At 44.1% G+C, this 14,658-nt stretch overlaps 1 protein-coding gene across 25 annotated transcripts in view; it reads left to right on the forward strand.

Moving 5' to 3' along the window:
- Positions 1 to 14,658, forward strand: part of MAGI1 (membrane associated guanylate kinase, WW and PDZ domain containing 1) — a 617,182-nt gene that overhangs the window by 4,338 nt on the left and 598,186 nt on the right. The window lies entirely within an intron of this gene.

Genomic DNA, 14,658 nt, shown 5'->3' on the forward strand with positions numbered 1-14,658 from the left:
GTATGTGGAAAAGAGGAAAAGTACAGTAATCCCCTCTTATCTGTGGGTGATACGTTCCAAATCAGGCACAGTAAGAGATTAAACACAACATGAGATAGAACAAATTATAACTATGTAGTATAATAAAAGTCATGGGAATGTGGTCTCCCTCTCTCTGGATATCTTACTGTACAAATTTATTGCCTTTTCCATCTTAACTAAGCACTTATCATGCACTATGGCTACAACTTGTGCAGTTTTAAGTATGACAGCAAAGCTAGCACATATTTCTTTTTCCTTCTCACAATTTCACAGATAGAAAATTCATTCTTACTGTAGATCTTAGCATCCACAGCATATGATTTTATTAAGTCGAGAACATTCACCTTTTCACTTCAAGGAAGCACTTTACGGCTTCTCTTGGGCAGATCCGAACTGCCAGCATCACTCCTCCTGTGCTTTGGGGTCATTACTGAGTAAAATAAGCGTCGCTTGAACACAAGCACTGTGGTACCTGGATAGTCAATTTGATAACTGAGCTACTAAGTAACCAATGGGCAGGATACCCTGGACAAAGGGATGGTTCATGTCCTGGGCAGGACAGAGGGGGAAGGCGGGAAATTTCATCCTGCTATTGGTGTACAATTTAAAACGTCTAAATCGTGTATTTCTGGAATGTTCTATTTAATATTTTCAGACCATGGTTGACTGTGAGTAACTGAAATCACAGAAAGCAAAACAGCAGATAAGGGGGAACTACTACAGTTAAGGAAGCTTAGCTCTAGGATATAGCTAGTATTTTTTGAGCGCTTGGTTTAGGAAGTGCCAGGCCCTTGGCTAAGCTAGTGCTTTATGGGTATTTTGTTCTTTATTCCTCCCAACTGGACTCAACGTGTCAGAAACTGAGGTCCAGAGAGTGTGGGTGGCTTTTCCAAGGGTCATACAAGTGGCTGAAGTAGAGCTGGAACTCAGCCGTGTTGGATTTCAAAACCCATGCTTCTAGTTCCTGGGTCAGTGGGTCTCAAAGTAGGCTCCCCAGACCAGTGGTATTTACATCACCTGGGAACTGGTTAAACATGCAGATTCCCGGGCCTCAGCCCTACTGATACCTAAACTCAGGAGGGTGGAGCCTGTGCCGTGTTTTTAACAAGGAGACTCTCATGCATGCTCAATTTTGAGCACCACTGCCCTAGGGTATAGACTGCATTGAAAATATGGCATCGAGTGGGGCAGGTGATCTGTGTTCTAGAACAAGCTTGGCCACTAGTGCTGTCATCTCTGGTGAGTCACCCCTTTAGGCCTTTCTTCATACCTAAAATAAGTGGATGTATCCTTTTAGATCTTTTGCGCTCCTAAAATGCTAAGATTCCCTGAATAGCCCAGACTCCAAAAGTTTAGAAGGGTGTGATTGTAGTTTCCCAAACTGGTAATATTATAGGTCACACTTACATATTTTTGTAAGTGAATTTTGTGGCTTTGCAAATTACCCAGGAACCAAACTGTCCCTCCACTTTTTTTATAGACAGAATGGAGGCAATAAATAAGTCACAATTTAAAAACCACACACACACACAAAAATAAAATAAAAAATAAAAACCACAACACTACCACCAGACCCTTCCCCTCACCGTAATGAGGGACTTAGGACCACATACAATTGAATATAGTTCTTTTGTGCCTTTCTGGGTTTTGTTTTGACATTGTGTGTTTATTTTGACCAGTTGGAATATATTACAACAGCTCTGTAACAAAATAATTCTGTTCTCATTTTGAAGCACAGCACCATGTCTTGCTGAGTTTCCTGTGAATTCTGCTTTGGGGCCTCTGGTCTTGCTTTTTCTCTGCCTCCCCCCCCCCCCCACACCCCCTGCACTCCGCCAGGATGGTCACAGGATTGACTCCTCTCCTTAGTGTCTCTTCAGAAAGACCTTCTCATCTGGTGGTGTGCTGCTAAAGGCTTAACAGCGGGCTCTGGCGGAGGGGAGACTGATTTGTAGCATCACTGGAGTTGGGAAGAGATCCATGTAATTGGAGCCAGTAGGAGCTGGCACCGCCATTCCACTGGCCCCGTATAAGACAGCACCTTGGATCACATGCCATCCCCTCATCCTGGTTTGTGTTTCAAAGCTTTGACACAGTTTCACATTATCGGGCTTCCCTGGTGGCGCAGTGGTTAAGAATCTGCCCTGGTCTGGGAAGATCCCACGTGCCACGGAGCAGTGAAGCCCGTGAGCCACAACAACTGCTGAAGCCCGCGTGCCTAGAGCCCGTGCTCCGCAACAAGAGAAGCCACGGCAATGAGTAGCCCGTGCACCGCAATGAAGAGTAGCTCCCACTTGCCACAACTAGAGAAAAGCCCACGTGCAGCAACGAAGACCCAAAGCAGCCATAAATAAATAAATAAATAAATTTCTATATTAAAAAAAACAACAACCTCGTAATTTCACATTATCTTCTTCTTTTGCTTCTTTATTGTCTGTCTCTCTTCCCACTGGAATGCAAGGTCCATGAAAACAAGAAGTTTATCTCACTTGTTCACCCCTCTATTTCCCAGCACCTAAAATAGTACCTGACAAGTCATAGGTGTTCACTAAAATTTGTTGGCTGCATGAATGAATTTTCTCTTGTTGCTTTTTTTTTTTTTTTTTTGCGGTACGCAGGCCTCTCTCTGTTGTGGCCTCTCCCGTTGCAGAGCACAGGCTCCGGACACGCAGGCCCAGTGGCCATGGCTCACGGGCCCAGCCGCTCCATGGCATGTGGGATCCTCCCGGACCGGGGCACGAACCCGTGTCCCCTGCATTGGCAGGCGGACTCCCAACCACTGTGCCACCAGGGAAGCCCTCTTGTTGCTTCTTATTCGGATGGTAAGTGCAGACCAGGACATCCACATCTTTTCTTCTTTCCTCCCTATTTGTCTTTGATTTCTTGTCATTTAGGATCCTAATATGTTCATTTTCTCATCACCAGATTTTACAATCAGCTGATTCTCAGTGTCTAATAATTTATACCGAGCTATAAATAAATAAATGACTGACAAGGCTTAATGAATTGTATTTAAGTATTTCGGCCTGTTGACTCGAGGTGGAGTTTAAGAAGTGAAATTTCAGGTGTTCATTCAGCAAGCAGGGTGATGAGGAGCTTTTCTGTTTTCTGTTCATGCGGGACCTGGTCTATGTCAGCATCTAGAAGAATGACACCTTACCTCCGTTTTCTTGTAGCATTGTCCCTGTGTACAGTGTTTCCAGCCGATAGCAAACTGGATATTTGCTACAGAAAAGAGTGTGATTTTTGTCCCCTCTTGCTCTTAAACTGTGCTTGGTGTTTACGTCTTTTTTTTTTTTTTAAACTTAAACTTTCAAAAATCAATCTATTTTTGTTCTTGCTGCCAAAAGACCACTCTCTGAAGGATGTTTTTAGGTTACATTGTGGAACATTCTACAGCTTTTACAAAAAATAATGCAAGGACAGGCAACCCAACATGTCCATTGTTTCTGGAGGCCGCCCTTTGCCAATGGCTGTGTTATTTAAAAATAGATTAGCTTGACCTTATGAGGCAGTGGCATACAGTTGGCTCACTGCATTTGTTGGCATTCATTACCCAGCTAGTTTCGGATGGCAGAATTGATGATATCCACCAAGGGGAATTAAGTGGTTTATAAGAGAAAACATTCTGACATCTCCTCACCACAAGGGTTTACATGAAGGATGTTGCTTTATAAACGATGGTTATTTAATGCAAAACACCAGTCTCTGATGTTAGTGGTCCCTTCCTTGAGTTTGTATATATGTGTAACAGGATATACTGATTTTGTATACACTGAGAATAAAGGCTGTCAAATTCGTTAAGGGCTGGCATTCATATCCTAAAAAAGTAGGTTACTGCCTTCCTGCCTGTCTTTATGCAGCTCATATGTGAGATCTATAACCTTGAAAAATCCTTGGTAAATATTGGCACTTTGCTCTACTGCACCCCTATGGATGTCGACATCCATATAGTATGTCTGGTGAATTTGTTTTGGTGTGTTCACAGCTGAACCCCCATGGATGTCGAGGACAAGCAAGTGATGCTGACTTTTGCTTTATAGTATAGTGGCCTATGGAGGGTCCAGCGTGTTCTGGATGTCATCCTTTCTGAAGGCACGTAGCAAATGTAATTCGAACAATGCCTTTTGTTTTATTTTATTTTTAGCCGTGCCGCGAGGCTTACGGGATCTTAGTTCCCCGACCAGGGATGGAACCCAGGCCCCCGGCAGTGAAAGCGCTGAGTCCTAACCACTGGACCGCCAGGAAATTCTGAACAATGTCTTTTATGATTAAATAGTAATCTCCTCTTTTTATAGCCAAGTGATTGAAGAATGGAGTAATCCATTACATACAATCATTTCTCTAGTCGCCTTCGCCGAGGGGAAACGGAAGTCCTCCCAGTGACTCAAAATCTGGCCCGTGACTTGTCTTCTCTCTCCCTGGCCGTGACCTGCTGGCCCGACCTGGACACCTGGGAGGCTTACTCTCTCACGAACTTCAAGTCTTTCCCACTTGCCTTGTCATTCCCTATTCCCCTCCTATGCTTTATTTTACTTTATCATATGTCGATCATTTCAAAATAACTAAGTTCCTTGTTTTGTCTCTCTTTCTTTAATATAAGCTCCGAGAGGGCAGGGCTGTTGTTGATCTCAGTACTGAGCATAGTGCCTGATGCATAGTAATTGCTCCAGTATTTCTTGAACGTCCACTGTCAGATTTAGAACTAGAATAACTCTGCTGAGCTCGGTTGCCTCTGAAAATTCCGATATTTGAAAGTCTCTGAAAATGTAGGTACTTCGTGATGGATCGCATTAAACTTGATAAGGGTTTAATACTTGCAGTCCATGACTTGGGCTAAATACAGCTTCAATGATTGATCTAGGAGTATTCTTGAAGACAGTGAGCATTGCTGGCCGGGCTCAAATGGTCTTTATTTTAGGGATTTAAGGCAGCACCGTGCTGAGTCTGTCAGCGAACTTTGCACACTCTCTCACCCTCCAGTGGACCGTGAGACGTTCTTCTGGGCGCCGTCAGCTGTGTGTATAGACTTTTCCTGTTACCATCTGCAGTGTGGTGAGAATGAGTTACGTAAGAGAATTACATCCTCCCGGCTAAGGTGTCAGCCCCATTCCTATTGCCAACAGCCATTAGTGTGTGCCTTTAACGGAATGCAGTTATGTTTTCCACAATAAGGCTAATCTTTCAGCCCACTGTGGGACTCGAAGCTCTCTTTATGGACAGTGGCATGATGGTGCAATTAAAAGGCCATTATGCCCTGATTATAAGCCATGTTTCACAATTATTGCCATAGACAGTGTTAACAGGACTGCAGCGCCGCTCGTAAGGTAATCCACCAGTATCCATTTATTGATGTGTTGTAGATCGGCAGGTTTTGGGCTCAGGCTGGTCTGGGTTAGAAACCAGGCTTTTCAGTTTACTAGCTGGGTTACTCAGGGTGAGATACTTCCCCTCTTTCTTGCAAATGGGGTTAATGATACGTACTACCTGAGGCTGATGGAGGAATAAAAGGAGGAGATTGAGGTAAACCACACGGCACAGGGCCTGGCACGTGTTGAGCGCCCACAAAATATTGGCTTCTGTTATTGTTTGAATGTTCCCTGTTGGAAAGCACTTGGAAGAGAAGAAAGAATCTCTTGAGAGATAGGGATTGTGGTACACAGTTCCCTGGAGAGCTTTTCAAGTCTAGAAAAAGCCCTCATTTTTCTGCCTGATTCAGATGCCACTATTTAAAAAGGCTGAGACTGGATTAGTTCAGACAAGAAGGAAACCTCTAGATTTCACCGTGTGGTAGAGGTCTGAGCTGCCTGAACTTCTACGTTGTCACTGGTGATGAATTGATTCTAATGATGGTCATTGGGACCCAGGTTCAGTAATGTGTAGAGGAAGGACAGGTCCTCTCCTTACTCCCTGGAGATCCTGGGCAGGGCAGTACCAGCAAGGGTGATCCTTGAGAACTTGACACTGAGGTCCTCTGATCTTCCTGGCACCATACCTGGGCTCCCAAATCAGGAAAGGCTGGGGAGGCAACAGGGCTTGGTGTTATAAGGGTTTGGAGTCAGGCTGGTTAGGTCCAACTCCAGCTGAAGAACCATGGGCATGTTAACCTCCCAGAACCTCAGTTGTTCCAGTTGAAAATGAGAATCATACCTACCTCATAGGGTGGTTGTGAGGATTAAATGAGAACACGTATGCAAAATACTTTGTCCTCTGCTTGGCGTGTAAATAGTGCTTACAGCAATGCCTACCTAATAGCAGCCATGTTAATTTTCAGTTCAGAAGTGAAGACCCATCAGTGATTTCCTCTAAAGCAGTGATTTTCAACTGGGGGTGATTTTGACCCCCGAGGGACATTTGGCAATGTCTAGAGACACTTTTGGTTGTTACAGCTCAGGAAGGGGGAGTGCTAGTGGCATTGAGGGCGCTGAGGCCAGGGATGCGGCTAAACATCCTACACAGTACAGCCCCCATGGCAGAGAGGTGTCCAACCCCAAATGGCACCAAGGCTGAGATTGGAAAACTCTTCTCTGAGGTATAACTTCATGGTTGAGCCTGAGAATCTGAAATAGGAGCAGCAGACCAATCACGGTAACTATTATATATTGATCTTCTGACATGTCCCTGAGACCCCGGTTAGGTTTTTACCCGGGTAGATGATGTCATTCTTATTTTTAGCCCTGAGAAGATTAGCTGGAGAGGTCAAGTAATTTATCCTGGCCTCCAGGCAGCTGACACAGGTGAGATTCAAGCTCAGATCCGCCTGGTTCCAAAATTCTTATCCCAGGTTTCCACACTAGAAGTGTGTTGACCTCTAGTCAAGTGTGTTAGGCTGTCATATTGCTGCCTGAGACAGCATACCATGCCTGGTGATGCTACCAAAGAGAGTCCCAGAAATTAAAAAAAAAAAAAAAAAAAAGGGATTCCCAAAGTGTTTGTTGGCCAGAACACAGAGGGTGCTGCTATGTAGTTTCAAGCAATTCTGCTTAATTGCCTTCTCCTTCTGTTTTCCCTGATCTCCCTCACCCACGCTGTTGATTCTTTCCTCCTCTGTGCTCTCTCTGTCTTTTTTTTTCCCCCACACACAACATGATTTCAAGAGTCACAATAGTGTCTTGTAATGCAGATTTGCTCTTCTGTCTCCTGTACTGGATTATGTGTTTCTTGAATTCTTGAAAGCATCCCTGTTTTATGTCTCTGCAATCTCTGCCCTCTCTAGGTACTCAAGCAATCACTTTTGAATTGAATTCTTTTGAGGTAATGGGTAGGCATAACTTTTAAATAAATAAGAAAAATTCTTGCCTAAGATCTTGTTGGCTCGAAGATCCGCGGCTTATTTTTAAAGCATATTAAATATACTTAGCCATATGTCTGACTTTTCTGTGATGATTTAAAATGGTTGTCTGCCAGTTGTTGTAGCATTTTGAACTGTCGGGAAAATATTGAATTAATTGTGTTGAAGGTCTTAGAGGGCCTTTATTCTGACCAGATGTGTGCAGTGACGGAGCCTGTTGCTTATGGAACGCGACCACAGAAGGCATCACTTTGGCTTGATTTAAATAGAGTCAGTATTTTACCACCTGGATTCTTGGCCAGGCGTTGGAATTTACATCTGATAGGGAGAGCCTGTTCATTTCCTCCTCCAACTATCAGCCTGTTTAAGTCTGTGTGACTTGGTTAAGAATTCAAAACTCAAGATCAAGTAGTTAAAAAAGGACTTTCTTTGGTGTTGGAGCATGTAGGTTTTTTTTTTTTTTTTAGAAAGCATAGGCATCATCTAGATTTTTTGGTTTCTAATCTTTTAAAAACTCAAATAGTTTTATGATCATGGATGACTGTCAGTCACTCTCCATTGTTGGTCTGTGCTTCCACAGCTTATGGTTTTTTCATGGTGAAATTAATTTTTTCCCTCATTTAAACAATGTGTATGATAGAGAAAAATGTGAATATATGAAAGGAAAATGTATCCACATGGCCCATAATCCCACCTCCAGACATTTATATATATAAACATATATAAATACACACACATGCTTTTTTGGTAGATTTTTTTGGGAGGGTCTTTTTCTTCTGAAAATTGGATAATCCCACACACGCTGTTTTGGTGAGATTTTTCTTTGTGCCTCACAATATATCACAGACTTTTTTTCTATGCTACGTGTAGATCGACTGTACCATTTTGATGGCTGTGGAATCAGTTTTTGGTTGTGCTATAATATGTTAAATCATGCTTTCAGAGTGAACATTTAGGTTGTTTTCGTTCCTATTTTACACAACACATTGATGAATATCCTTATATATACATTTTAGTGAACTTCTTCAGCTATTTTCTATGGATAGATATCTAGAACTTCTTGGCTCACATGAATTTTATCTTTTTAAGACCTAATTCCCACCGTCATCTTGCTCTTCAGACCACTTATCACCTTAAATCCTTGCTGCCTGGATGTGAGAGTCCTGTATTTCTTTACTCATCTCAGAATAGATCCTATGTAGGCCTGGAATTGTTCCTTTATAATAGTCATCACAAACGCAAATAATGACTGGGTATTTTAAAGGGCATTAGGGAGTGGTGGGGACTAGGGTAAAAGGGAGCAGTTGCCACTCAGCTTCAGCCTGTTGTTGACATGTGGGGACATTGCCCACCGTTGCCAGGTTTTTCAAGCTTTCAAGAGAACGCAGAAGCTTGAATTGTTAAAAAAATGAACTTTGCCAATGTAAAAGTGTTGATTCAAAGTTTTCCAAAAGCATGGATAAACCAAGCCAAACACATCTGGGAGCCATATTTGGTCCTCAGGCAACAAGCTTGCAGCCTCTGGTTGACATATTTGTCTTTCTCACTTGATGTCTCTCACACTTCATCTCTTCAAGAGCAGTCATCACATTTCTTAGTCTTGTCTGTGTTCTTAGGGCCCAGGATAGTGACCAACACACAGTAAGGGTCCACAAACGTGTGTTGAAGTGAATAATAAGTTCCAGAAGTAGTCCAGTTTGTTCCTGTAGTCCACGTAAGATTATTGGAGGGTCAGCCAGTGACAGCTCTCCCAGTCAAGTTGCGAGGAGTGGGGGAGAGGATATATTTTGACAGCTGATCGTGATTCTTGGACTATTTTATTGCAGGGTCGTGGTCTGCTGAATCTTAGAACTGGGTGCAAAATAGTGTCTCGATGATGACATTTATATGAATATGTACTGGGAATAGTATACATTCTCTGCTCTAAGGTGATTTTACTGTGAAATGTGTGGTCTTACAAATAAAAGAATGCATGAGTTTTATGTATACTGCTTAGGGCGGTTTTAAATATAGCAAGAAAAATCCCTAATAACATGACTCGTTTGGGCATTCTACAGGTAAGTCAGCACCCTGACTTTTACTCCAAGAGTGGATGCTTTCAGAACACAGTTAACCTCTAAGACTGGCGAGCATCTGTTCTCCAGGCCAGTGTTATCTGGTAGAATTTTGTATTTTGAAAACCAGTGCAGCCCTTCTTTCTTGTCTGTGAAATAGGTTGTTCTGCGTTGCAGAGTTCATGGCAGGTACCAGGTTTGCTGGACTAGGATGGGGAAGGGAACTTAGGTAATTCAGATTAGAAGTTTAGGCAGTGCAGTTTTTCTGTTAAAGAGCTAAGCTAGGAAGGGCGCATAAAATGAAAACTGTGTAGTTGTCAGCAAAAGCCCGACATGGAGTTCAAACTCTGCCAGGTGGGGATTGGGACTGTGTTTCTATTCTCTCTTCTCTCGTCCCCTTCCCTCTCTCCATATCCGTATCAGAGTAAGAACATTCCAAGAGACTGTCTAGGAATTCAGATTCTAGATAGGACATTCTACATGTGATCCAGTACTCTGGATGTGAGACAAAACTAAGGAGCGTTTTCCAGTTGAGACGACTGTATGCCCTGATCCACCTCCTTCATTATGATCACCACTTTTGGGGCACCCAGGATTCCCCCAAGTTGGCATGAAACTTGGCTTCTGTTCTACTTTAAAATGCCCAAGGGGGACTTCTCTGGTGGTCCAGTGGGTAAGACTTTGCGCTCCTAATGCAGGGGGCCGGGGTTCGATCCCTGGTTGGGAACTAGATCCCACATGCCGCAACTAAAGATCCCGTGTGCCACAACTAAAGATCCCGTGGCTGCCATGAAGACCCGGTGCAGCCAAAAATAAATAAATAAACAAATAAATACATATTTTAAAAAAATCATAAAATGCCCAAGGATAAGATGTAGCAGGAAAACTTATATTCTGCGGTGTTTGAGACTGGACAATCATTGGTAAATTTCCCGAGCTTTGGTCTTTGGTAAAGAGTCTAGCCATAGTGAATCATGCCATATGCAAAAATCACAGTTTAGTACCTGCACAGGGTCTAGGAAGACTTTAGAAAACACCAAGTGTTGTTTCAATATTGATACATTGTACACATATCATGATTCATAAGAGAAATATCAGAGAGAGAGAATGCCCAGCAAAGGAAAAATTGATGCAGCTCTTGCCGATTTCTGTCTAAGTCTGCGGGAAAAAACTGCCATAAGGAGGAAAGGACCAGGCTTTCTTTTTTTTTTTTTTTTTTTTTGATGATGAGAAACAATGCCGTATTTTATTTTATTTTTTTTTGCGGTGCGGGCCTCTCACTGTTGTGGCCTCTCCCATTGTGGAGCACAGGCTCCGGACGCGCAGGCTCAGCGGCCATGGCTCACGGACCCAGCCGCTTTGCGGCATGTGGGATCTTCCCGGACCGGGGCACGAACCCGTGTGCCCTGCATCGGCAGGCGGACTCTCAACCACTGCGCCACCAGGGAAGCCCAGGACCAGGCTTTCTTAAGCAACGTGAATCTGTTTCTGAGACATTTTAGCTAAAAATGTAAGCTTAAGTTATTCTGCATGAAATAATTATCTCCAAGGAAGACAATTGTGAGAAGATGGCATTAATGGGAAGATGATAGCCGGTTGTCACTGTTGGAGTCTTTTTTGGTGGAGGGAACCCATCCATGGGTTTTAATAAAACATGATGAGTCACCCTATTGCCTGAATTCCTGAGGGAAGAGAGACATCCTGAAAAGGCTGTGAGGGAAATTTGCAGTCCTGGGCACCTGTTACCAGGCACTTATATTCACCTGATGGCTGCCAACAGCTTGCAGGCAGAGCTGATTGGAGAAAATGATCAACTTCAGAACCAGTGGCCCACAGATTGGGTTTTAGGTAAATGGAAAGTACATCAGAATTACCTGGGCGAGTTTGCCATCTCTGGGCATCTGCGGGCGAGTTTGTTAGTGATGCTGACTCATGTCTCCCTGCCCGGCGGAGTCCTGATAACCCCAACTGCAAAGAATGGTCCACAGAATGGTCACCGGTTCAGAATCATCCAGAGGGTTTATGAAATATGGGGATTACTAGGCCTCATCTCAGACCTGTGGAATCAGAAATCCTAGGGGGCGGTCCCTGTGAATCCACACATTTTAGAAAAAGTTCTGGCTGGTTGTGGAAATGGAAAGCTTGAGACTCCAGGCTCTAACACGCTGGCCACTTCAAATCCAGTTCCCTAATAAAGGATGGTAACAGACCCCACTCTATACTCGAATGAACACTGATTGGGGAAGGGAGGCGAGAATAGAAAGACTAACTGAGTTACTCGAGCCTCCGGTTCTTCTAGGGTGGCACGTACTGGCTATGTGCGGGTGTGTATGTGGAAGGTCATTTTCTTGCTTCAGGATCCTAGCATTAACCAGGCAGTTGAAGAGACCTCTTCCTCACCACCACATGCCTTTTTAAAAGAGGAAAGGATGGGCTTCCCTGGTGGCGCAGTGGTTGAGAGTCCGCCTGCTGATGCAGGGGACACGGGTTCGTGCCCCGGTCCGGGAAGATCCCACATGCCGTGGAGCGGCTGGGCCCGTGAGCCATGGCCGCTGAGCCTGCGCGTCCGGAGCCTGTGCTCCGCAACGGGAGGGGCCACAGCAGTGAGAGGCCCGCGTACCGCAAAAAAAAAGGAAAGGAACTCTGGAGGAAGGAAAGTGCGATCCAGTAGAACTTCCTGCAGTGATGGAAATGTTCTTCACCTATGCTGTCTGATATATTATCCACTAGCCACACATGGAGATTGTGTGCTTGTCATGTGGCTGGTGTGGCTACCTTTCACCAGCCACACTACGAAAATGATTTTTTTCGTTTTATTTACATGGAATTTATTTAAATTTAACTCTAAGTAGCCACATGGCTGGTGTCTACCAGACTGAACAGTACGGGAGACATTGCCGTTACAAATGGTGAGGACAGTCGTATGTCTTTGGTGACACATTCAGCTGCTCCAAGAAAAAGAGGCTGGAGTGACCCTTTGTGTTGATGCTTGTTAAATGTGAAAGCCTGGGATAGGTAGTTTTTAAGTGTCCTTTTGACCGCTTTATCAGTGTATTTACTGGTGACAGTTTTCTTAAAGAAGCTCAGTGTATGGCGATGCTAGGGATGATGTTTTTCCTGTGGACTGCTCTGTCTCCAGCACTAATATAACAAATGGTTGAATAAATTATCTCAATTTGAGTATTTTGTGCAGAGAGGGAGATGCTAAGTTATCTTGGAGTTGCATAAACCATTTAATCACCTTGATGCTTTTGGTTACAAGTCATAAAAATCAACTCGAATGACTTAAACAACAAAGAAGATTAACTGATGCAAGTAACCGAGAATTTCAGAACAAGGAGGGAGCTTCCGGTAGGGTTTGATCAGGGCATGGGTCCTGTTTCTCTGATTTGCTTCAGAGCTGCCACTAGCCCATATGATGTCTTTGTTCAAAGTAGAAACTGTATATCTCTTCTGGGCAGACACATCTGTGCATGGCCTGGAGAGCAGAGTATGGGCTGGATTTCAGCCTATACTCATCAGCTGTAAGGACACAGCCTAGATCTTGTAAGGGATAGCCTTGATTCTCTCAGTAATGCTCTCTTCACAGTGCTGGCTGGGCCTTAGGATGGCTTCTCTTGTTTGCAGATGGGTGACCATGGCAAAAGGGGTGACATGCCTGTTTATTTACAGCTAGGGGGAGAGAGACTGAGAGGAATGTCATATGCTGTGTGCTGAGTGGCTTAGGTCTGCAATCCCTAAACCAATTCTGGAAGCTTAAGCAAATCATTGGCCACTTGTAGCCTACTGCAATAGAACCAAGATTTAGAAACCCTGGTCCAGACTCAAGTGTTACCTTCTCATAGAACCTCCCTGTCCCCCAGTCACTCATCACTTCATCACTCTACTTTTGTCTTCACCCTCATCACTATCTGAAATTAGCCCCTTTGTTTATTATCTGTCCCACCCGAGTGTAATTATCTTGAGGGCAGGAACCTGAATCATGTACTTTCTTATTCTTATGGCAAAGCAGTACCTGGCACCTGACAGCTGAGCAGCACAAATATTTGTTAAATGGACCAGTGAATGAATGAATCAACCCAAATGGTTGCCTTCTCATGGTGGGTAGGTGCCTTCAGATGTGGACATGGCTCGGGGAAGAGATGAAAATTAACCAGGAGCTTTGAGCAGTGCTGGAGAGCTATGGAGACACGCTGTGGATTTCAAAAGGGCAGAGTGAGAGATGAGCAGACAGGTTCTCAGTCTGCTGGCAAAGCTTGACAAGCACTGACTTGAAGAGGAAAATGGGAGATAAGTAAGCAGGACAAGCCTGTGTTGTGCTGAGTGAGGTAAGAGCCTGAGCTCGGGTGGCTGATTTAAGACCCTGAGTACCCAGAATGCAGGGGATGCAAAGAGGGTCACCAGCCCCATTAGCTGTAGCACGTACCTCTGGAAGCCAGGCCATAGGGAACCATGATCCCTGTGAATCAAGAGAGCTAAGTGTTTACAGTGGGCTGCCCTGATTTCAATACCAGCCCACTCCTTACCAGCTGTGTGGCCTTGGGTATGTGACTCAGTCTCTCTGTGCCTCAATTTCCTCATTTGTAAAAAGCAGTGATAATAGTAGTGCCTGGCTGGAGGCCACACAGCTCCATGCTTAAGAGTTTTGGAATTGCACATTGGGTTCAAATCCTGGCTCCGAAAACCCTGGTAGGTGGGTGGAGGGGGGGATGCCATCTTTAGGGAAAGAGAATGTGGCCAAATGCTGTTACCCAGGCAAACAGTCTTTGGAAGAAAATAGTCTGCTTTTACATCTCCTGAGTGGTGGTAGCAGAAAGTTACAAATGTGAGGATATGCATGGGCTGCTCGTGTGTGTGTGTGTGTGTGTGTGTGTGTGTGTGTGTGTGGTGGCAGGGGAGTGGTTAAAGGTATTTTGTTCCAGGTTTGTAAAATATAATAACATCATATGTGCACATGCACATAACAAAATGTCCTCACTTACTCTTTGTCTCATGGGTTTTTGTGTGTGTGTGTGTGTGTGTGTGTGTGTGTGTGTGTGTGTGTGAAGTATAGCCAGCAATAATAGGGACCCCATCTCTGACCAAGATAAAAGGAAGAAAAATAAAGGAATCCCAAATAATAAAGCAGTTGACAGATATTAACTCCCAAAGAAGAGTAAGGATGTTTGCTTTTCCTTTTATCATGTTGGGTCATGGCATTCCCACAGTTCAGCTCTAATGCCTTTCTCCTACTTTATCGTGTGAGCCTAAGAGTCTGTCTTTCTTGTCAAAGTCGGGAAGCCTTCCAGCTCT

This window comes from Orcinus orca, chromosome 10 (genome assembly GCF_937001465.1).
Source record: "Orcinus orca chromosome 10, mOrcOrc1.1, whole genome shotgun sequence".
In the NCBI taxonomy this organism is placed as follows: Eukaryota; Metazoa; Chordata; class Mammalia; order Artiodactyla; family Delphinidae; genus Orcinus; species Orcinus orca.